Consider the following 24,415-nt stretch of genomic DNA (forward strand, 5'->3'; position numbering starts at 1 on the left):
AAGTTTTTCACAAAAACATCCCCTCTCTCAGCTGGACTTCACACCAGCTTCCCAAAAACTTCATTTCAGCCTTGAAACTCCCCATTTTTCCCCAATATTTGCGTAGAGACCCTTAGAGGTCACAATATTGAATTTAACTGGGAAAAGGGGACATTTTGACAATTTTAAGGCCAAAAATACCCTTGAAATGATGCCCTTAAGGCATCAAACAATAGAGTTATCAAGAACCAAATAGGATAGCTAGTCGAAGCCAAGGCGAGGAGAGTAGAGCAACTACCGAGTTAACTGGTTATGAATCCTAGAAATCAGCCACCGGGTTTTCCTCCATAGTAGATTCAACCACCTCCTAAGAACCCTCATTTTGAAAATACCAAGGCTATTACAACCTTAAGGAGTGGGAGGATTTTAGAGGACCTATATGGAAAAAAGAAAATTGAAAACATCAGTGAAGAAGAAAAGGAGCAAGAAGACCATAAGTTGGGGGGAAAGAAAAAGAAAAGGAACATTTAGAAGAAAAGCCTATAGTGAACCAACCTATAGTTCCCTTTCCAACCACACTCATAGCCGGGCCATTGTGAAAGACGAAAGAGACTAGCAATGAGGAGATCAGGGAGTTATTCAAGCAAGTCCATATTAATATCTCTCCTCAGTGCGATCCAACATGTCCTGCCCTATGCCAAATTCTTAAAATATTTGTGTACTCAAAAAAGGGAGCCACAATCTGCCCCACAGAAAGTGATGCTCTCGGCAGATGTTAGTGCGGTTCTCCTAAACCAACTTCCCCAGAAAAAGAAAGACCCTAGTGCTCCTTTCATAAATCGTGTCATCTCTGGAATCACATTCGATCGGGCCCTATTGGATCTTGGGGCTAGTGTAAACTTGTCTCCCTTAATTATTTATGAAAGGTTCAAGATTGGTGAGTAAAAACCTACCCCGATAATTTTGCAACTCGCTGATCAGTTAGTTAAGACTCCTCAAGGTGTTATTGAGGACATCATTGTTAGGATAGAGGATTGTTACTTCCTAGTAGATTTTGTCATCCTAGACATGACCACAACCGAGGAACCATAACCCGATAATCTTAGAATGTCAATTTCTAGCAATGACCAATTAAAATATCAATTGTAAATTAGGAGAAATGGACATTTCAGTTTGGGAGCAGAAAGTCTAGTTAAATGTATTTAGTGCCACTAAGTATCCAAACCCAACTTCACTAGGTGTCAGATCGGGCTGTCTTTGATGTGTCAATCAGTGAGATCCTTAGTGGGGGTCGAAACCTGGACATGTTGGGGCAGTCTGAGAATTCATCTGAGTGAGTGGTCATAGTGACAGGATCAGCCCCTTTGTCGGACAATGGTAATGATCGGGAATGCACTCTCTCTGATGGAAACCAAACTACCGGCAGTTGATTTCAATCGTTGGAATTTTGTTTTTCAAAAATAAGATATATATATATATATGTATATGTATAGGTACGGTTTCAAAAGATTTGCAAAAGGTTTTAATTCCCGGGATCCATGTGAGTAGAGAGTGCGGCACTGTTCCTTGCAGCCGAGAGAGAGGTCTTCTCTTGTCGGGCAGTGCTTGATCATTAAGGGCTGAGAGGTTAAGTGTAAGACCATTTAGGATAATACCTTATGAGCTAATCTTGCACCTGACCACAGTCCCTGGGTTTTTATAAGATGGCTTGGCCCAGGGACCACTTAATGTAAGTGTTGGGCCCATAGGGTCCATGTGATGGGCTCAAAGGGGTCACTGAGTCTTTCAGTGAATTCGGCTGGGCATTGTAATAAAGGCTGGGCCGAACCCATGTGGCTGGTGTGTAGATCAATGCTTGGGTCCCACGCCATACAAAGAAGCCCAACTGGGCAGCAGGTTGGTAACTGATTAAACACTGAACACTTAATGGGCCAAAAGCCGATTTCGAACTGGGCTGATATGATCACCAGTTCATGGGGCGAATTTGAGATTAATGTTAGTAAAAGGATTGGGCCTTTAACCTTATCCACTCTAAGAGACCAAATTCAAATTAGATTTGAATCTGGTAACCTCCTGATAAGATCAGGATTTAACTAACTTAATCTGTAGATAGGATTAAAATTAACCTCTATCCAAATACTGATTTGGATTGGGATAACTCCCAAAATATTGGGAGGTTTCTTAATCAAGATGAAAGAGGAGAAAACCCTAGCAGAAATATCAAATTTTGAACTAGGGGTTTTGAGTAAGCAAAAAACACATCCTGCAATCTGATATTTGATCTCTCACAGTGATGAGACCAAAATGAACCCTAATTTTATCCCCTAATATTCACTCTTTTACATTTATTTAGCACTTAAATGGACTCATTACTCTTGTATTTCGATTCAGGGCAATAAAAAAGGCAATTGGAAGAAAACAGGGCAAATCGGGTGATTTTTCACAGTTTCGGCGACAGTCAGTAATCTGGGCCTAACTCTCAATTCCGGACACCGAATTGGACAATTCAAGAAGAATTAGAAAGATGAAAGGAAGGCCCACAACTTTTATGTTTTGGGTTTTAACAGATTCGGCTCGCATCAAGAATGACAATGAGCCTGAAGTCGGAGCAAGTTCGCAGCCAGGCCCATTTCACAACTTAAGCCCAACTCGCAGAAGTACCTTGAAGCAGGCCAAGTTTTAAAGCAGCCCAATTCGAACTCAAGAGTTAAGAGTCCGAATTTCGAATGTAATCTCCAAGGAGAGAGTTTTATCAGATCTAAATTCTTGAATGTAATCCTAGAGAGATAAGAAGATTGAGATTAGAGCATTAGATAAGAGATAGGATATGATTAATTCAAAGAAGATAAGATCAAGACTCCCTAAGGATAAGATGATCTCCTAGAAGGAGTTGGGAAACAGCCCTCTCCTTTGGCTATATAAAGAGGGGGGTGAACCAGCTCTAGCAATCACTCAATCATCCAGCAATCAAGCATCAAGCAACTCAAGAAGATCAGTTCGGCCATGGAGAAGCAAAGCATGGAGATTGCGCAGATCATGAGCAGCTAATCTTCTTTTTCTGATTCAAGGGGGAGGTTCGATTGTGTCATTGTGAGGTTCTGTAGTTACTTTAGTTACTTTATTTTCTTTCTTTTTAATTCAAGTATTCATTGGTTCTTGTGCACATTTTTATTGGATGTTAATGTTAATTAGTCTGACTAACTAAATTAATGTTGATTTTCCTACTGCTATCCATGATTTCGGTGATCCGTAATTGTCACGAATAATGGTACAAGTAGCAATTAGGTTGATATCTTTTTGGGTCAATTGTTCGTGACAGCCTTTGACCAATGTTTTAACATGGTTCAACCTAAAAGAATCGATGGAACAAAATTCAATAATTGCAGCTATCTCAATTATTGTTATTTTGGTTTAAATGTTTTCACAAATCTTAATGCTATCATTGTTTAACATGGAATGCTATCATACCCAGTTGAATGGTGATAAGTGTTGATTGAATGCTGGGTTTGGTCAACTGAATTAGGAAAACACAAGGTTTATTATGGCTATCCTAATAAATCTAAGGTTAAATGCTTGAATTACAAGAATGCTGAATTGTACCTAGGATCGATGGCCAATCGATTCAACCCGAACCCTTGAACCAGAATTCGGTAAGACTGATTTTCTCTTGTTTGTTTAGTTTGTTATTCTTTTAATTTTAGTTATTTAATTTTCCCACACAATTACTTTACCCATTCGGCTAAGAGATTATTGATTTGCTCCCTGTGGGATTTGACCTAGAACCACTTTTACTGCAAACATTTTATTGTGGGACTAGTACTAGTTTTGAGGGCTTCGACAAACCCGTCACACAGACTCTAGAGAGAAGAGACAGTTCTGCCCTCTTCGACCCTGAACTTCTCCTCCTTCAGCCGCCACCACTCCCTGTTGGAAGATAGGATCTTTGCAGCAATAGGAAGTCAAAAAAACAGTTCTTGACAACAGTCTTGCAAGAAAGACAAAAGGATTCGGTGTTCAAGGTTTCCAAAGGGTTCTTGTGAAGAATCCAGTGTGTAGGATGCACCCTGTTGGTTCTGTTCCATCCACAGCTGTGTCATCTTCAGTAGGAGCAGATCCTGGTTTGTTCTTTGGGCGTGAACACCAACTTTGGGAGATATTATTTCTCCAGATCAGGTATAATCCTTCCTGTTTCTTTTTGGTTCAGATCTAATTTGTTTATGGTTCAAGTAGGATCATTGAATAATGTATTCTAAATTTAGGGAATATGATTCCCAGTTGGAAGAAGGTATAAATTTTTTTTTGAAATTTGCCCCCCATTCCGCACCCTTCTTGGCATCCATTAGATGGATCCTACCATTCTTTCAAGAGGAAGAGGAGAATGCCCAGGCAAGAGGAGGGGTTCCTACTTGCAGTTCGCCAAATCCACTATTTTCACCTTTGGAATCGGATCCCAATCATTTTAATTTAGTTTTAGATTTAACTTCTGTTCTTTAATTTCCAGTATAAGTTTTCCCTCCTACAAATTAACTTTTATTTAGTTTAACTTTTGCTTTATTTCTTTTCTGCAGATTTGGAATTCGGACAAGTAAGACAGAAGGCCTAGCTCGAGAAGTTTGGGGGTCAAAGGAGAGATTCGGAAATTGCTACCTTTGATCGGATTACAAACTTTTTTATTTAATTTCTTTTATTTATTTATTTATGTTATTTATTTATTTTTATGCACTTTTTACTTTCAACAGTGTTCAAATTTTATTTTTAATGAGTTTCAGTTTAATTAATTAAATTTTGTGTTTCTACAATCTCCAATCATGTTCTTTTGTCCGTATTGAAGTATGTAACAATTTTTCCCTCGCTTCCCTATGGACACAACCCCTTTCTCACCACTAACTGTGTTTGTAGTTATTTTGAGAATTAGAAAGTTTATAAATTATTAAGTTGGTGTTCCGAAGTGGTTAATGACATGCTTCGAGACAAACCAGTATGTAGAGCCCAAAAATCCAAATCCGATGGCACCAAGATCACCCAAATCCAACACCATTCACCCCTTCATCCGAAAACCCAAAACTGGAACCAATTCCGATCATCCGATCAGAGTCATTTTGATCATAAACCTCATTTCACATTAAATCAGAAGTCCAAAACCATAAGTACGTAGATCCCAAAAACCCAAGTCCGACAACACCAAGATCACCCAAAATCGACACCATTTACCCCTTCATCTCAAGACCCGAAGCTGGAATCGATTCCGATCATCCGGTCAGGGATCCTAAATCCTACCCACCAAAAAATCAGAAATCCAACACCATAGGTACATGGAGCCCAAAAATCCAAGTCCAATAACACCAAGATCACTCGAATCCAACAACTCTTACAACTTCACGTCAAGACCCAAATCTGGAATCGATTCTGATCGTCCGATTAGGATCATCTCTGATCCTAAATCCTTCCCCGCAAAAAATCTGAAATTCAATCCTGTAGATGGATAGATCTCAAAATTCCAAGTCCAATGATACCAAGATCATTCAATTCCGACACCGTTAACTCCTCCTTCTTGAGACCGAAGCTAGACTCGATCCGAGCCCTCCGTTTGGAATCCTCTTCACAATAACTTGGAACCTAGGGCATTCCACGACCAAAACTTCCTCTCAGCCTCTAGAAGCATCTTAAAAGTCCAAGTTTTGTCCAGGTACAAGCCTCCAACCAATCAATCCAATCACCTAAACTTGGAATGTCCAATTTAGGTAAATTGGTGAAATTTTTCACTCTTTGTCTTGATTGAGAGGATTTCTCTCAAAGCTGTCTTGACAGCCAATTCTCTCAATCAATCGAGTTCCAAAAACCCTTTAAATGTCAACTATTGATCTTCCTAGTTTCCCAATCTTATCCCTTCATTACCTTCTAGAATCCTCCCCAAAAATCTATATATACCACCCCTTTCTCACATCCTAGACACACAAGAAAGCCTAGAGAAATGATCCTACACTCACTAGCCTAAAGAAATCCCCCCTTCACATCCTAAGCAGTCCCAAACTTCCCTAACCCATGTCATAGACTCTCTTCCCACCATCTCTCATGTCCCAAGAGTCCCCGATAACAGTAATACAGTCCATGAAACCCTTAGGTTGTGTTTACATCCATGGTGTGAACTTTGAAGCATTCTTGAGTCGAAGCAACATTGCAGAAAATTACAGTCATCCAGCATGTTTCCCAATGCCTGGGCTACAATTCAAACCCAAGATCAGCCAATGAATGATCAAGAGCACATACTACAAAAATCTCCAAGTAGAAATCATTGAAAATGTCCACACTATCATAGAGAATGCATCAATGAAGAGAAAGGCAAGTTCAGCTAGTTAAGTTCTTGAAAAAGGTACGCCCGTTATCACCCCAGCAGCATAATTTCTATTCAGCCCCCTTTTTTTTTATTTCTCTTTGTAAGTAATTGAGTAGGGTTAGTCAGCAATCTCTTCGAAGATGAACTTTGTTGTTAAGGTTTCAAGTTTCTTCTTTCTGATAGTTTAGTAGTTCAATCATCATTCATCATAAGATTGGCCATCTTTTTTTAGATTTCATGATTAACTTTGTTTTCTTCATTCATTTAGTTTTCTTTTCTTTGTTTTGTATTTCATTGGTATGTTTATTTATTTGTTTACTTTTATTTTTACACTTAAGGGGCACCGTTTCTAGCTAGATCATTTGCTTGCATCATGTTTAAACTTATTTAGCTCCATTGCTCTCCCTCTCCATCATCCTTTTCTAATAGTATTTGGATAATTTTCTCATCTAGTGTCGTTGCTGCTTGTTTTGTTCTCTTCTTTAGTTTAGATTCATTATGTCACATGATCGTATGTGTTGGAAAGTTTGTTAAACATATTAGGTGAATATTTTTGTTGAGTAGAATTCTCGTTAAACACACTCTACGCCATTATAGGTATCCACACACATTTTCTTTACTTTTGGATGGCTTGTTCCCTGCTCCTAATTCATGTATATCCTTGTTCATGTGCTCCTTTGTATGAATTTTCTGATGTCCACGATATGACCATGTTACTAGTTGCACATTTAGCATTTCGCATGTTTCCCTACCATTCCTTACTACTCATCTAATTTGCATTAGCTACTCAACTCTTTTTTTTATTAGTTATTATAGTCTTTGTGACCTATCATTTCTTTAGTTTGTTCATTAATATAGTCTTTCTTTTATCTCTCACTTTTTGTCTTAATTGGTTTTCCCTTTTGGCATGTTATGGTATAGTAGATCATTTGGATCTATCTTAATCTAGTCCATTAATTTTCTTATCTGTCTATATTAGCATGACTCTTTAATCATTTGTTTATGTTAGTTGTTTTTTTGATTGATTTATGCAATTCCAACAATTTGAAGTCCAAAATTATGAATAATCCTTGAAACATTGGTGAAGTAGAGGCCGGTTTAACTGGGTGCGTGTCACCTTCCCACACCGTACCTTGGTCCCCAGACCTTAAGAATCTCATTGGGCAACGAGTCACCAAGAAAGCAATTTTTTTTCTTGAAAAATCCTGGGTTTTCCTAAATTTCCAATTCCAAAAATTTAGGTGGCGACTCCAAACCCCATACCCATATCTGTCCCTCCTCGGGTTGGGTAGCCATAGTCACATTAAGTGTTACATCTCCAAAATTGAGCCTAAACTGAATTGTCAAAGGCCCTTACCGCAATGGGTGTCTTCTTCACATCATGCATACCTATTACTAGTGCATGTAGTGTATCAAGAGTTCATACATTTAGACCAAACACATTATCCACCAAGACAGTAGGGACCCTTTTTCCTCTACAAGTCACTGTGATGCACAATGGAAGACCGTGGGTAACACCATCTATTGGGATTTCATCATTTGAGAAAGTTATGACGCAATGGGCCAAAATCATGTCGATCATCTATGCTAGCCTTTTTGGTTTTATACTTGGAAGGACAAGAACCCTTTTGTAAACTTAGATAACCTGATTCCTATAGTGTTTCAAAGATAATAATAGCCCGAGTACTAAAATTTGTGTGGGTATTTTTGATAGTTGATCAATTAAATTGTATCGGGACTTTTCAATAGCTCTTAGGAAATCATCATTTTCCTTGTTTTTACTTTCTCCATCCGGCTCCTCTTCTATCTTAGCCTTTCCTTTGTCTACTATGCTAGTCACCTGTCTTGGGGGAAAAAATCTTCCAAATCTTAATAAGGCTCCACATTCTAGTTCAATTTGGATGAATTTTATCCATAGAGTTATGGGTAGAGAATGATAAAGGGTTTTCATGGAAGATTGTCATTGGATACAGTGGAAGGGGTGAAATGATTATTGGTAGACTATGTGAAAGGGACTAGGATGCAGAAAGGAGGTCTGATGGTGTAAATGGCATCAAAAGGTGGTTTTATGCATGGCACTGGTACTATTTGGTAGGATCATAATTAGAACAATCAACACTATAGGGTCCATAAACTACCTATCTTGTTTGATGCAATCAATGCTATTGCTTGGTCCTACTTCATAGGATTTTGAGTGATCCCCATTGGTTGTTGCTTTGGTCACTCTGCTTGAAAGGTGGTGTGTCCTTCATCAATTATTCTTTGAAATGCATACTTAAGTTGCCAACACTTATCTGTCACATGCCTCAGGCCTTGGTGGCAGGGGTAGTGGACATTCTCATCGTACCCTTTTGACTTGGATTTTGGTGCTGGTTTCCAAGTCCACAAACTTAAGTATCTTTTTTGACCAATGCAGGCAATAATTGAGAGTGAGGGTATGAAAGGAGGTAAACTTTATCCTCTTCTCTATTTGGATGCAATGATTTTGGTTGGTTACCACTGGTGGCTATTGGGGAGCGGGTGGCTAGTATGGCTACAGAGCTATCATTGGTCGAAATGGCTAGGGTGCGATAGGCACTGGTGGCAATGGGTCGGGTAAGTAAGCAAAATGGTTATCGGGGATTGTTAGGGTGAGTGGCTACAACAAAGTTAGGCTGAACTTGTTGATAAGGGGATAAGGAAATGACATGCACTTCATTTTCTAAATTCTTTTTGATGGGAGATTTCCTAACAAAGGTTTGGGATGCACCAGCTCCCGCAATTGTTGCAGATGTTGAGGGATTGATTCTTCCTTGCCTTACAGCCTCCTCGATCTTGGTGGTCCCCCTGACAACAACCTCATTAAAATCCTTAAGAGTCTAGGCCATCAACATTGAATAATATGGATCCCTTAATGTCTTTATCATTTCCTCCTTAGGCATCGAATACCTCAACTTTGATGTCATTTCTCTCCATTGATATGCATACTCAAGAAAATTTTCTCCTTCCTTCTTTGACAAGGCCTCTAGGTCAGTTTGATTGGGAACCAGTTCCATTCTAAAAGAATAATGATAAAAAAAGGCTTTAGAAACTTGTTCCCAAAACTTCTTATTTGTAGGGTCCAACATGGCAAACCGGGTTTATGCATCTCCTATCAAGCTTTTCTATAATGCCTAGATAAGGAGTTTCTCTTTTGATCCACATTGGAGCATATCTTCATAGAAGAGCCTAAGGTGAGTTTGAGGATAACATTTTCCATTGCACTTTTCCAATTTATGCAATTTAAATTTTTCTAGGAATACTACATTAGGGTATAAGCACAACTCTTTAAAGTCTATGGTCCCCAGGTTATGAACCCCTTTCAATTTTTGGATTGCTTCCTTCAGTTTCTCCATTTCCTCCCCCATAGGTTTACTTACAAGAAAGGCGGGCTTGATTGGGAGATATGAGGGTCTTCCTCTTCAAAGTCATCAACTTAGTTGACTATTGTGGGTTGCTTAATGAAGAAGGTAGGTTCTGGCCTTGGGGTTGGTGGTACCAACAGTGAATATGAATGGGGTAGGAATCCTAGTAGTGGTAGGGTTAGTGTTGGTTTGAGCTTGGGAGGTGGTAGAATTTCTTTTTGAGAGTGACTCCACTTGAGTGGACATTTTTGAAAGCTTTTCTTCAAGACTGAGAGAATCATTGTATAAGACAATAGTTAGTATAGCGGTTTCCACATTGGTCGCATCTTGCTACCCTGAGCCCTCTGAGGTTGATTAACCCTTCATATCTAATGTTGGCACTAGTAGCATCATTCCATACTTGATGGAGTTGGTGGTGAGTTTCCTTGGCTTCAACTTCTAACCTTTGCTTCTCTTGCAGTGCCTCTGCTAATTTCTCCATTGTTTCGAGATAGCTTACTTGGGGTTCACTCAAAATTTTTCTTTGATTTTTCAATCTATCTTTTAATTCCATAATTTCCTTCCTTAAACCTGACTCTTCTATCTCCATTTGTTATTTTTTCTTGATGTGCTTCTTTATTTGCTTCCTTATAGAATCATTGTACTTCCCAATCCATACCTTATGGTCCTCATTTATTTTATTTTGCTCATGAAGTTCTAGTGTTGCTTTCAGATATGGATCATCTAAAGATCGTTTGAGAGATTCCTTTGATATAGTACCTTTGGATGGAAGCCTTACCGAGAGGTGGGGAGTTCAGACAATGGTGCCAGAGGTGATGGAAAATTTTGACTACACACCCCATTCCTATACATATGATCATACATCAGCACGGTGGTTGGCAACATGATCAAGAATTCCCTCTTACTAGAAGCCCAATGCTCTTTGAACCTCCTTACCATGTTCTCGCAATATTTGATAAAGTCAACCATGTCCCCCTTTATATTGTCAATGGTTGGAGTCAACTATGAGAAGCCTATTTGCCTTAAGACTCGCATGAGGACATATGGTGACAACCCATATAAACCTGCCAAAACCATGCTTTATCTTCCTTATGTGGCTAAATGGGGTAAATTACACCCTTCTTGGATGGACAAGCTAATGTTCTAATTGATTTTCCTTTAGTGACCCTTTGTAATAATGCCAAGTTTTGTTTCTTTGTCAAGGCTGCTACCTGTGGATTAGTGCTCAATATTTCTTTTACCTTGTATGTGGACTAAGATAAAAACTTTCTAGTGTAAATGACCAAATGCGGTAGATGTTATATCAACCAAATTTGTAAGATTTGAAGGGAGCCTGACGGGTTTGTCGAAGCCCTCAAAATTAGTACTAGTCCCACAATAAAATATTTGCAGTAAAAATGGTTCTAGGTCGAATCCCACAGGGAGCAAATCAGTAATCTCTTAGCCGAATGGACAAAGTAATTGTGTGGGAATATTAAATAACTAAAATTAAAAGAATAACAAACTAAACAAACAAGAGAAAATCAGTCTTACCGAATTCTTGTTCAAGGGTTCGGGTTGAATCGATTGGCCATCGATCCTAGATACAATTCAGCATTCTTGCAATTCAAGCATTTAACCTTAGATTTATTAGGATAGCCATAATAAACCTTGTGTTTTCCTAATTCAGTTGACCAAACCCAGCATTCGATCAACACTTATCACCACTCAACTGGGTACGATAGCGTTCCATGTTAAACAATGATAGCATTAAGATTTGTGAAAACAGTTAAACCAAAATAACAATAATTGAGATAGCTGCAATTACTGAATTTTGTTCCATCGATTCTTTTAGGTTGAATCATGTTAAAACATTGGTCAAAGGCTGTCACGAACAATTGACCCAAAAAGATAACAACCTAATTGCTACTTGTACCATTATTCGTGACAATTACGGATCATCGAAATCATGGATAGCAGTAGGAAAATCTACATTAATTCAGTTTGTCAGACTAATTAACATTAACATCCAATAAAAATGTGCACAAGAACCAATGAATACTTGAATTAAAAAGAAAGAAAATAAAGTAACTACAGAACCTCACAATGACACAATCGAACCTCCCCCCTTGAACCAGAAAAAGAAGCTTAGCTACTCATGATCTGCACAATCTCCATGCTTTGCTTCTCCATAGCTAAACTGCCTTCTTGCTTCTTGGTCTTCTTGATGATCTCTTGGATCTTGGAATGAGTGATTTCTAGAGCTGGTTCACCCCCCTCTTTATATAGCCAAAGGAGAGGGTTGTTTTCCAACTCCTTCTAGGAGATCATCTTATCCTTAGGGAGTTTTGATCTTATCTTGAACTAATCCTATCCTATCTCTTATCTAATGCTCTAATCTCAATCTTTTTATCTCTCTAGGATTACATTCAAGACTTTAGATCTGATAAAACTCTCTCCTTGGAGATTACATTCGAAATTCGGACTCTTAACTCTTGAATTCGAGTTGGACTGCTTCAAGGTACTTCTGCGAGTTGGGCTTAAGTTGTGAAATGGGCCTGGCTGCGAACTTGCTCTGAATTTGGGCTCATTTTCATACTCGATGCGGGCCGAATCTGTCAAAACCCAAAACATAAAAGTTGTGGGCCGTCCTTTCATCTTTCTAATGCTTCTTGAAATGTCCAATTCGGTGTCCGGAATTGAGAGTTAGGCCCAGATTACTGACTGTCGCCGAAACTGTGCAAAATCACCCGATTTGTCCTGTTTTTTTTCAATTGCCTTGTTTATTGCCCTAGATCGAAAGACAAGAGTAATGAGTTCATTTAAGTGATAAATAAATATAAAAGAGTGAATATTAGAGGATAAAAATAGGGTTCTTTTTGGTCTCATCAGAGCCGTAGAACGATCATGCTTTGCATGTGTGCAACATGGTTAAGCCCCATAAAATTTCTACTAAAATCATGGGAACCAAAGTGATCAATGATACTTCTTTAATTTGTCACAGCACTGTTACTAATCTTGCATGGATCCTTTCACAATCAAGTGGGAAAAGGAGATGTCCCACGATAGCCAAGAGTAAGGCATTTTTTTTGTCCTTCTCTATTCTTCTCTAGTTTATTTGGTTTGAAGACTTAGGTGCTTCAGTTTAGGAGAAACTGGACTATAATGGATTTTTCATCCACCCATTGTAGTTGAGGCCTTTTTCATGCTAAGAATTGGCATAGGACTACCTTTTATCCTTGTTTGGCAATTGGAAAGGCAATCTCATCTTTGATAGGCATTCACAAGAGATAAGCTACCTCTTCTAATGTTGGACACATCTTAATTAACGTAAAGGAGAAGACCATATTTTTTGGATCCCAACACTCAAAAGCCACCTATAGTAAAGGTCACTCCAATTGCACAAGTGAGAAGTTCATAACATACTCCCAACGGGGCATCCCTCTTAGAGCTCTAATGTCATATGCTTTTTTCAGAATCTAGTCTCTAAGTGGTGCACAACATCCTAGATATTCAAATAAGGCTTGATCCATTTTCTATCAATAGAAAAGAGAGTTAGTAGGCTATTATTGTAACATTCTTAGTTTATTTTAAATAACTTAGAGTCCAAAATATAAAAACATGCACATTAATGAAGCATCGTTTAATACTAGTTAAAGGATGATTAGTCATTTAGCCATATTTGTACTTAATGAGTGTCTTTTGTGAAGGGATGGGAGATCCATTATATGGATGAATGAACCCTATAGGAAGGTTGGGCAAAATTTCAAAAATTTCTTTTCTCCCATCCAGGAATTACATTCCCTAATTTAGAAAACTACATTTTCAAGGTTCGTTCTTGAATCCAAAACCAAATCAGATCTGAAACCAATAGGAAGTGAGGGAAATACCTGATACGAAGTAGTAGTAACTCCCAACACAGGTGTTCACGTCCAAAGGGAAGACCGAAACCCGTTTCCACTGAAGATGACAAAATGCATAGTGAAGCAGGATCAATAGGATGGTTCTTCAGCAAGAACCTGAATTCTTCAGCAAGAATTGGGTAAGGGCTAGTGAGCACGATTTCAGATTGCTTCTTCTACCAAGAAGCAATATCAAGAACACTTCTTGATCAATTCCACAAGTGGAGATCGAACTGGGTAGGGGCGGCAAGAATAGGGGAGAACTCTATAGACTGCTATGCATAAAACTGAGGAATTCACCCCCTATTTATAGTCTTCTTTAGATCAGCCTCCTAATCTAATTAGGAGAGAGTTTCTTGATCCAATATACGATATTTGGATCTGGACTCTTAAATGGATAAGACTTATCTTATCCTTTAGTTAATCCTAATTAGATTATAAATAAGCTCTTGCCCCCTTTTAATTAACCAACTTAAGCCCAGATCGAAATGGGCCTTAGGCCCATTAAGCTTATGTGCTCACTTACACCTTAACCTATTGCCCAGTTGGCTCTCTTTGTATGGAATGGGACCCTTACATCGATTTACACATCAGCCACATGGGTTCAGCCCAGCCTTTGTTACAAGGCCTAGCTGAAATCACTATAGGAGACAGTGAACCCCTGAGTTCATCACCATGAGCTCATAATGGGCCCAACATTTACACTAAATGGTTCTTGGATCCAATCACCTTATGAAAACTCAAGAACTATGGACAGATGCAAGATTAGCCCATCAAGTATTACCCTCAATGGTGTTACACTTAACCTCTCAGCCCCTAATGATCAAACACTGCCCGACAAGAGAGAACCTCTCCCTTGGCTGCAAGGTACAGTGCTGCACTCTCTACACACATGGATCCTGGGAATTAAAACCTTTTGCATATAATTTGTGAAAGCATAATATATAAATATATCTCTGTATAAATATATTTTGCAAAACCAAATTTCAAACACATTTGAAATTCACTACCGGCAGTTTAGGTTTCCATTAGAGAAAGTGCATTTTCCCAATCATTCACTTTGTCCGACAAAGGTGTTGATCCTGTCACTATGATCACTCACTCAAATGAATTCTCAGACTATCCCAACATACCCGGGTTTTGACCCCCTTTAAGGATCTCACTAATTGGCATATCAAAGACAGTCCAATCCGACACCTAGTGTAATACTATAATCGAGTCTAGGGGTCAAGTGTAATATTCCAATTTTTCCCATCTATCTCCAAGGTCCACGACAATACTGGAATTTGGTCCTGTTCATGGTTGATGAGACTAAAAAGAACCCTATTTTTCATCTTTTTACATTGCTTTAGCATTTAAATGAACTCATTACTCTTGTATTTTGATTCAGGGCAATAAAGAAGGCAATTGGAAGAAAACAGGGCAAATCGGGTGATTTTGCATAGTTCATCGACAGTCAGTAATCTGGGCCTAACTCTCAATTCTGAACTCCAACATGGATAATTCAAGAAGCATTAGAAAGAAAAATGAAGGCCCACAACTTTTATGTTTTGGGTTTCGATAGATACGACCCAAATCGAGTATGAAAATGAGCCTGAAGTCAGAACAAGTTTGCAACCAGGCCCATTTCACAACTTAAGCCCAACTCGCAAAAGTACCTTGAAGCAGCCCAAGTTTTAAAGCAGCCCAAATCGAATTCAAGAGTTAAGAGTCTAAATTTTGAATGTAATCTCCAAGGATAGAGTCTTATCAGATCTAAAGTTTTGAATATAATCCTAGAGAGATAAGAAGATTGAGATTAGATCATTAGATAAGAGATAGGATAGGATTAGTTCAAAGAAGATCAAGACTCCCTAAAGATAAGATGATCTCCTAGAAGGAGTTGGAAAGCAGTCCTCTCCTTTGGCTATATAAAGAGGTGGGTGAACCAGCTCTTGCATCACTCACTTCAAGATCCAAGAGATCATCAAGAAGACCAAGAAAGCTCAAGAAAGCACTTCAGCCATGGAGAAGCAAAGCATTGAGATTGTGCATATCATGAGCAGCTAAGCTTCTTTTTCTAGTACAAGGGGGGGATGTTCGATTGTGTCATTTGTGAGGTTCTGTAGTTAATTTATTTTCTTGCTTTTTAATTCAAATATTCATTGGTTCTTGTGCACATTTTTATTGGATGTTAATGTTAATTAGTCTAACAAACTGAATTAATGTTGATTTTCCTACTGCTATCCATGATTTTGGTGATCCGTAATTGTCACGAATAGTGGTACAAGTAGCAATTAGGTTAATATCTTTTTGGGTCAATTGTTCATGACAGCTTTTGACCAATGTATTGACATGGTTTAACCTAAAAGGAATCGATGGAACAAGATTCAATAATTGTAGCTATCTCAATTATTGTTGTTTTGGTTTAACTGTTTTCACAAAGCTTAATGCTATCATTAATTAATATGGAGAGATATCGTACCCGGTTGATTAAAGATAAGTGTTGATCAAATGCTGGGTTTGGTCAATTGATTTAGGAAAACACAAGGTTTATTATGGCTATCCTAATAAATCTAAGGTTAAATGCTTGAATGGCAAGACTGCTGAATTTTACCTAGGATCGATGGCCAATTGATTCAACCCGAACCCTTGAACTAGAATCGATAAGACTGATTTCTTTTTGATTGTTGAGTTTGCTATTGCTCTTTTAATTTTAGTTATTTTATTTTTCCACTTAGTTAAATTATCCATTTGGCTAAGAGATTACTGATTTTCTCCCCGTGGGATTTGACCTAGTACCACTTTTACTGCAAAAATTTTATTGTGGGACTAGTATTAATTTTGAGGGCTTCGACGAACCCGTCAAAATTTTGGTGCCATTGCCGGGGAGCAACTTTAATTTCTTAGCTATTACCTTCGTCTTGTTAACCTCTTTTATTTTATGACTCATGCTTCTCAACAAGGTGAACTCGAGTATAATCTCGAAATTGAGAGGACCACCCATCGTTTAAGGAAGGAAGCAAAACAAAGGAAGGATCATTCACCAAAGAAGGTGAGTTCAGATTGTGATCTACCCATCATCGAAGGAGAAGAAAAAATGGCTGACAGAGAAGGGACACTGAGAGAGTTAGCTGTGCCAATTATGAACCAACAACCCCTATGCATCACGTATCCCACTCTTGAGGTAGGTTTTGAATTGAAATTCGGTTTGATTCAATTATTGTCTCTTTTTCATGGTTTTCCAGGTGAGGACCCTCATAAGCATCTAAAGGAATTCCATGTCGTCTATTCAAGTATGAAGCCCCATGGTATGACCGAGAACCAGGTAAAACTTATAGCCTTTCCATTTACTTTACATGATAAAGCAAAGGATTGGTTGTATATTCTTCCTCCCGGTTCAATATGCACATGGGATGAGATGAATAGGATATTTTTGGATAAATATTTCCCTGCATCCCGGGCTGCAAATATAAGAAAAGGAATATGTGGAGTTCGGCAATTTGGTGGTGAGACGCTATATGAATAATGGAAAAGATTTAAACAACTTGTTGCTAGCTGTCCACACCACCAAATACCCAAACAACTTTTGATCCAATACTTCTATGAAGGGCTTTAGCCCATGGATAGAAGTATGGTCAATGTAGCCAGTGGAGGAGCTTTAGTGAACAAGACAGCCGAAGCGGCTAGGGAATTAATTTCCAACATGGCTGAAAATTCACAGCTGTTCGGTGCAAGGACATATGGTCCCATTAGGCATGCAAATGAGGTAAGCCATGTAAATTTAGAAAATCAGATTTCTGACTTAACTGCCTTGGTTAGGCAACTAGCTGCAGGACAATTACAAAATGCTAGGGTGTGTGATATCTGTTCGATCCCTGGCCATCCTACGGACATGTGTCCAACACTATAGGATGGGTCGATTCAGCAAGTGAGTGCCGTAGGAGGATTCTCGGGCCAGCCCCAATGAAAGTATGATCCCTATTCCAATTACTACAATCCGGGGTTGAGAGATCATCCAAACCTAAGCTACGGGAACCAAGGAAGACAGCAACAATATCAGCCCCATTTTTTCAGTCGACAGCCCCTGTTTTTGAAGAGATAGGAAACCATCATATGGACGCCCAAGATTGTGGAATAAAGGGGGGCAAATTTCAAAAATTTTTCTTTCCCTTCAACTGGGAATCGAATTCCCTATTTGGAAAATCATATTTTCAAGGATCATTCTTGAACCATAAACTGAACGAGATCTGAACCAAAAGGAGGAGAGAAAGATAAGGCCTGATACAGAGAAATAATATCTCTCAACGAAGGTGTTCACGCCCAAGGTAGAAACCAAAATCTGCTCCCACTGAAAATGGCGTAGTGCAGGGTGGAGCAGAATCAGCAGTGTCCTTTCTAAGAACTTGATTCTTCCCAAGAATCACCTGGGCGGCTAGTGAATACAACTCCTACCAATCTTTTCTCCAAAAGATTGGAATCAAGATCTGATCTTGATTTCTCCCAAGCAATGAAGATTGAACTGCTATAGGCAGCGGCTGCAGGAAGGAGGCAGCTAGAGAGAATTTGCAGGGTGCAGAATTCTCTCCTCTGTGATCTCAGCTCTGAAGACAAGACTGTTGCTGATGATTGTGTGTCTAAAGGCTGCCGCCCCCTCTTCCTTTTATAGACTTAAAAGTATCAGCTCCTAATCCCATTAGGAGTTGCTAACCCAAATCATATCTGGATTAGAAGTCCCTTTAAGATAAGTGATAAACCTTATCTTATCTGCAGATTAGATCAACCAATTCCTAATCTAATTAGGAAGTTTCCAAATCTAAATCTCATTTAGATCTTAGACTCTCTGAGTGGATAGGGTGTGGGCCCAATCCTATAAGCTGATCTTATCTCAGAATTCGCCCCTTAAAGACTAATCAAATTAGCCCAGTTCGAAATGGGCTTAAGGCCCATTTAGGTTTATGTATTCATTAAACCTTCCAAACTACTGCCCAGTTGGGCTTCCTTGTATGGCATGGGACCCAAACATTGATCTACACATCAGCCACATGGGTTCAGCCCAGCCTTTGTTACAAGGCCTGGCCGAATACACTATTATGGATAGTGCACCCCCTGAAACCCATCAGATGGGCTCTATGGGCCCAACACTTACCCTAAGTGGTCCCTGGGCCAAGCCACCTTGTAACACCCAGGGACTATGGGCAGATGCAAGATTAGCCCATCAGGTATTATCCTTAATGGCCTTACACTTAACCTCTCAGCCCATAATGATCATACACTGCCCGACAAGAGAGGACCTATCCCTCGACTGCAAGGAACAGTGTTGCACTCTCTGCTTATATGGATCCCAGGAATTAAAACCTTTTGCAAATCATTTCAAAACCATAATATATATACTTTTATATATCATATAAAATATATTTTGCAAAACAAATCTCAACGATTGAAATCGGCTGCCGACAGTCTTGGTTTCCATCAGTGAGAGTGCATCCCTGATCATTACCTTTGTCCGACAATGGGGCTGATCCTGTCACTATGATCACCCACTCAGATGAATTCTCAGACTATCCCAACATACCCAGGTTTTGACCCCCGCTAAGGATCTCACTGATTGGTATATCAAAGACAGCCCAATCCGACACATAGTGTAGTATCATAATCTAGTCTAGGGGTCGAGTGTAACTTTCCAGTTTTGCCCATCAATCTCCAAGGTCCAGGGCAATACTGGAAATCTGGTCCAGTTCAAAGATTCAATTAATCCCACACTGTATGTGCCTAGGGTCTCAACCCGGTAGCTGAGACAAGCCACCCCAACCGACTTGGTGGCACCACAGTGTCAGCCTTGTCAGGATAGTTCTCCCCAGACCGACCCACTGGCTGTGAACATTCTAAACTAACACGAATCTCATTAAGTGTCTAGTTTAAGGGTATTACACAGAAACATACCAAGGGAACATGAATCAAATATGCACTTTTATTCATTTACAATAAACTCATAAAGTACATCAATTTGATTGAAGCTAAGGGCATACGAAACTGTCTAACAGTTTTCAACACCCATCATAACGCAAGGCTAACCCCCAAATTTAGGTACGTCATTAGAAGATATAGTTACGGCTCTAGCTACTAATACTCAGCAATTTTAGCAGGAAACAAGAGCCAGCATTCAAAATTTGGGGAATCAAATCAGCCAACTTGCCACTTCCATTAGCAAGTTGGAGGCACAGAGCTCCGAGAAACTACCATCACAAACGATAGTCAACCCCAAGGAGAATGTAAGTGCAGTGGTGATGAGAAGCGGGAAGGAACTGTAGCTAGAACCTACCTCACCAAGGAAGCCTGATAAAGGACAATAGGAGGTATAGGACTCAAACAAGAACCCCATTAAGGTAAGAGTTGTAGAGAGCATTTCAGCCGTGATTAAAAGGACCTTACCAGAAAAACATGCTGATCCAGGTATGTTCACCCTACCCTGTGTGATTGGCAATAAGCGAATTGAGCATGCCATGCTAGACCTAGGTGCATCCATCAATATCATGCCATACTCGATTTACTATGCTTTGAAATTAGGTCCTTTAAAGGAAACTAAAGCTGTTATCCATTTAGTTGATCATTCTAACGCCTACCCAGAAGCGATTGTTGAGAATGTATTGGTGTAGGTTAACAATTTAATTTTTCCAGCTGATTTTTACATTCTAAAGATGGAAGAGGACACAATCAAAAGTTCAGCCCCACTTCTATTAGGCAGGCCATTCATGAAAATGGCCAAGACCAAAATAGATGTGGATGAGGGTACCCTCTCCGTCGAGTTTGACGGGGAGACTATTAAATTTAATATTTTTAAAGCTATGAAGTACCCAAATGAAGAGACCATTCGATCTATTTGGTTGACACTATTGATCCAACTATGCAGGAAATTTTTGAAAAAGATATGAATGAGGAGCTAGAATCGAGTGCACAATTGGATATGAAGGCCCCTATTCTAGATTTGAACCCACCCATGATGGATGGAAGGGGAGCACACCGGAAGCTACACCCATGAGAGTTAAAGTAGCAAAGGAGGACGTTGAGCATAACGACGTTAAACAATTGCGCTTGTGGGAGGCAACCCATTGTGTTTAGTTAATTTTGTTATTTTGTTTTGATTTTTGTGTTTAGCAGGAATCTCACAAGGCGAACAGGGAAGTACCCCCGAATCCTTCTACTTTATGCATAATCACATACATTGGGGACAATGTATAACTTAAGTGTGGGGGGATTAGGGAAATCTGATGGAAATTTGGGATACCTTACCTTCTTGAAATTTCTGCTCCTGGAAACTTATCCTTGAACGATTCCAACTTATCAGGAATTATGTGCTTAGGCTGAATAGATAAGATAGGATGCACGCATGACTAACTGAATCTTTCTTGGCTGCATATGGTACCTCATGATTTTAATCGATCAATAGGCAAGATGCATAAGGGTTTGATTGATTTTCTCATAATTATCTGTCAAACATGGTTTGATTATTCTAGAACTTGGTGTGTTAGGCATATTGAGACCACAATCAATGAATTCATGGATCAGGCGGCGAAACCCTGTGATTCTTGTGCAAAAAAAAAATTGAAAATAAAATCGTGACTAATGCGAGATGGAGCATAAAATGCAGTCACATCTAGAAACAAAAAACAAGTGTGAGATGGAGCATAAAATGCACTCACATCTTGAAATGAAGGCAAAGGTGAGATGGAGCATAAAATGCACTCACCCTAGAATCCCAACCCATTTCTCACCTTCAGATCCTAGGAATTCATACTAAGTGGTGGAGATATGATACATAGCAAGCTTATGGCAATAAACAAACCTTGTTTTGGCTTAAGAAACAAAGAAAGATAAGTGAATCTAGCTGTATTGGTTTGTTATGGCAATGAGTGCCCATTCAGCCAAGGATGCTTCAGCCGGGAAGGCTTGTCTCCTGGACTATCGATTTAGCCTGGGACCATGGGGAATGGTGATTTGCAATCACTCTTGCACGAGAAGAAGGGGAGAAAGAGATATAAAGAGGTAAGGTTACCATGTCTGAACTAAAGCATGAAATGAACCAGGCCGCTTGTAGAGAAAGAGAAAGATTGAAAATCAATAGTTAGTCTCTCTTGTGTTACTTGTGTTTTTGCCTTGCCCGAGGACGAGCAAAGTTTAAGTGTGGGGGGATTTGATGAGACTCAAAAGAACCCTATTTTTTTCCCTTAATTTTCATATTTTTACATTACTTAGCATTTAAATGAACTCATTACTCTTGAATTTTGATTCAGGGCAATAAAGAAGGCAATTGGAAGAAAACAGGGCAAATCGGGTGATTTTGCACAGTTCATCGACAGTCAGTAATCTGGACCTAACTCTCAATTCTGGACTCTGAATTAGATAACTCAAGAAGCATTAAAAAGATGAAAGGAAGGCCCACAACTTTTATGTTTTGAGTTTTGACAGGTATAGCACAAATCGAGTACGAAAATGAGCCCAAAGTTAGAGTAAGTTCGTAGCCAGGCCCATTTCACAACTTAAGCCCAACTCGCAGAAATACCTTGAAGCAGCCCAAGTTTTAAAGCAGCCCAAATCGAATTCAAGAGTTAAGAGTCCGAATTTTGAATATAATCTCCAAGGATAGAGTCTTATCAGATTTAAAGTCTTGAATGTAATCCTAGAGAGATAAGAAGATTGAGATTAGATCATTAGATAAGAGATAGGATAGGATTAGTTCAAAGAAGATCAAGACTCCCTAAAGATAAGATGATCTCCTAGAAGGAGTTGGAAAGCAGTCCTCTCCTTTGGCTATATAAAGAGGGGGGCGAACCAGCTCTAGCATCACTCATTCCAAGATCCAAGAGATCATCAAGAAGACTAAGAAAGCTCAAGAAAGCAATTCAGCCATGGAGAAGCAAAGCATTGAGATTGCACAGATCATGAGTAGCTAAGCTTCTTTTTCTAGTTCAAGGGGGTGATGTTCGATTGTGTCATTTGTGAGGTTCTGTAGTTAATTTATTTTATTGCTTTTTAATTCAAGTACTCATTGGTTCTTGTGCACATTTTTATTGGATGTAAATGTTAATTAGTCTGACAAACTGAATTAATGTTGATTTTCCTACTGCTATCCATGATTTCGGTGATCCGTAATTGTCACGAATAGTGGTACAAGTAGCAATTAGGTTAATATCTTTTTGGGTCAATTGTTCGTGACAGCCTTTGACCAATGTATTGACATGGTTTAACCTAAAAGGAATCGATGGAACAAGATTCAATAATTGTAGCTATCTCAATTATTGTTGTTTTGGTTTAACTGTTTTTACAAAGCTTAATGCTATCATTAATTAATATGGAGAGATATCGTACCCGGTTGATTAAAGATAAGTGTTGATCAAATGCTTGGTTTGGTCAATTGATTTAGGAAAACATAAGATTTATTATGGCTATCCTAATAAATCTAAGGTTAAATGCTTGAATTGCAAGACTGCTGAATTTTACCTAGGATCGATGGCCAATTGATTCAACCTAAACCCTTGAACTAGAATTCAGTAAGACTGATTTCTTTTTGATTGTTGAGTTTGCTATTGCTCTTTTAATTTTAGTTATTTTATTTTTCCACTCAATTAAATTATCCATTTGGCTAAGAGATTACTGATTTGTTCCTCGTGGGATTCGACCTAGTACCACTTTTATTGCAAATATTTTATTGTGGGACCAGTATTAATTTTGAGGGTTTCGACAAACCCGTCAAAATTTTGGCACCGCTGCCAGGGAGCAACTTTAATTTCTTAGTTATTACCTTCATCTTGTTAACCTCTTTTGTTTTATGACTCATGCTTCTCAACAAGGTGAACTCGAGTACAACCCCAAAATTGAGAGGACCACCCATCATTTAAGGAAGGAGGCAAAACAAAGGAAGGATCGTTCACCAAAGAAGGTGAATTCAGATTGTGATCTACCCATCATCGAAGGAGAAGAAAGAATGGCTGACAGAGAAAGGACATTGAGAGAGTTAGTTGTGCCAATTATGAACCAACAACCCCTATGCATCAGTCTCACCCTGGTAGCTGTGCCAATTGTGATCTACCCATCGTCAAGGGTTTCAAGAAAACCCACACTACATGTACCTCAGTCTCACTCTGGTAGCTGAGACAAGCCACCCCATCCAACTTAGCAGTACATCAGTGTCAGCCTTGGCAGAAACATACTATAATAACATGAGTCTCATATATGTCCAGTTTAAGGGTACTACACAGAAACATACCCCAATAACATGAATGAATTATGTACTTTATTCATTTACAATAAATGTCAAAAGATACACCAATGGGGTATAAGCCGAAGTCCCATACTTTCCACGTGTTTGTCAAACACTTTCTATGTTAGTGGCTTAGTCAATGGGTTTGCCGCATTCTCTGCTGATGCTACTTTTTAACATCAATCTCCTATAGATCCAATTTTGTCACAAAACATGGAATGGGTGATGTGTAGAATTCCAAATTCCAGAATGAACACCTTCATTCATTAGGCAGATGTAGAATTTTGTCACAATATGCAAGGCTTGGGTTGTGGACTGTTATACTTACTACTAAGGATCCCCATCGTAAAGATGCATCCAGATGTAGACATTCTACCATCTGGATCTGACTAGAAGTCAGTATCAGTATAGCTGATGATCTATAGTGAACTACCATTGAATACTAGACAAAACTCCTGTTGTCCTTCGAAGGTATTTCAGTATGTGTTACACAGCTATCCAATGCTCTTGCCTTGGGTTAGATTGGTATCTACTTACCACACTCGCTGCCTGAGTAATGTCAAGACGAATGCACAGCATGGCATACATGATGCTCCCTACG

The sequence above is a fragment of the Nelumbo lutea genome, chromosome 7 (genome assembly GCF_056320005.1).
Source record: "Nelumbo lutea isolate HS-2025 chromosome 7, American lotus-T2T, whole genome shotgun sequence".
NCBI lineage: Eukaryota > Viridiplantae > Streptophyta > Magnoliopsida > Proteales > Nelumbonaceae > Nelumbo > Nelumbo lutea.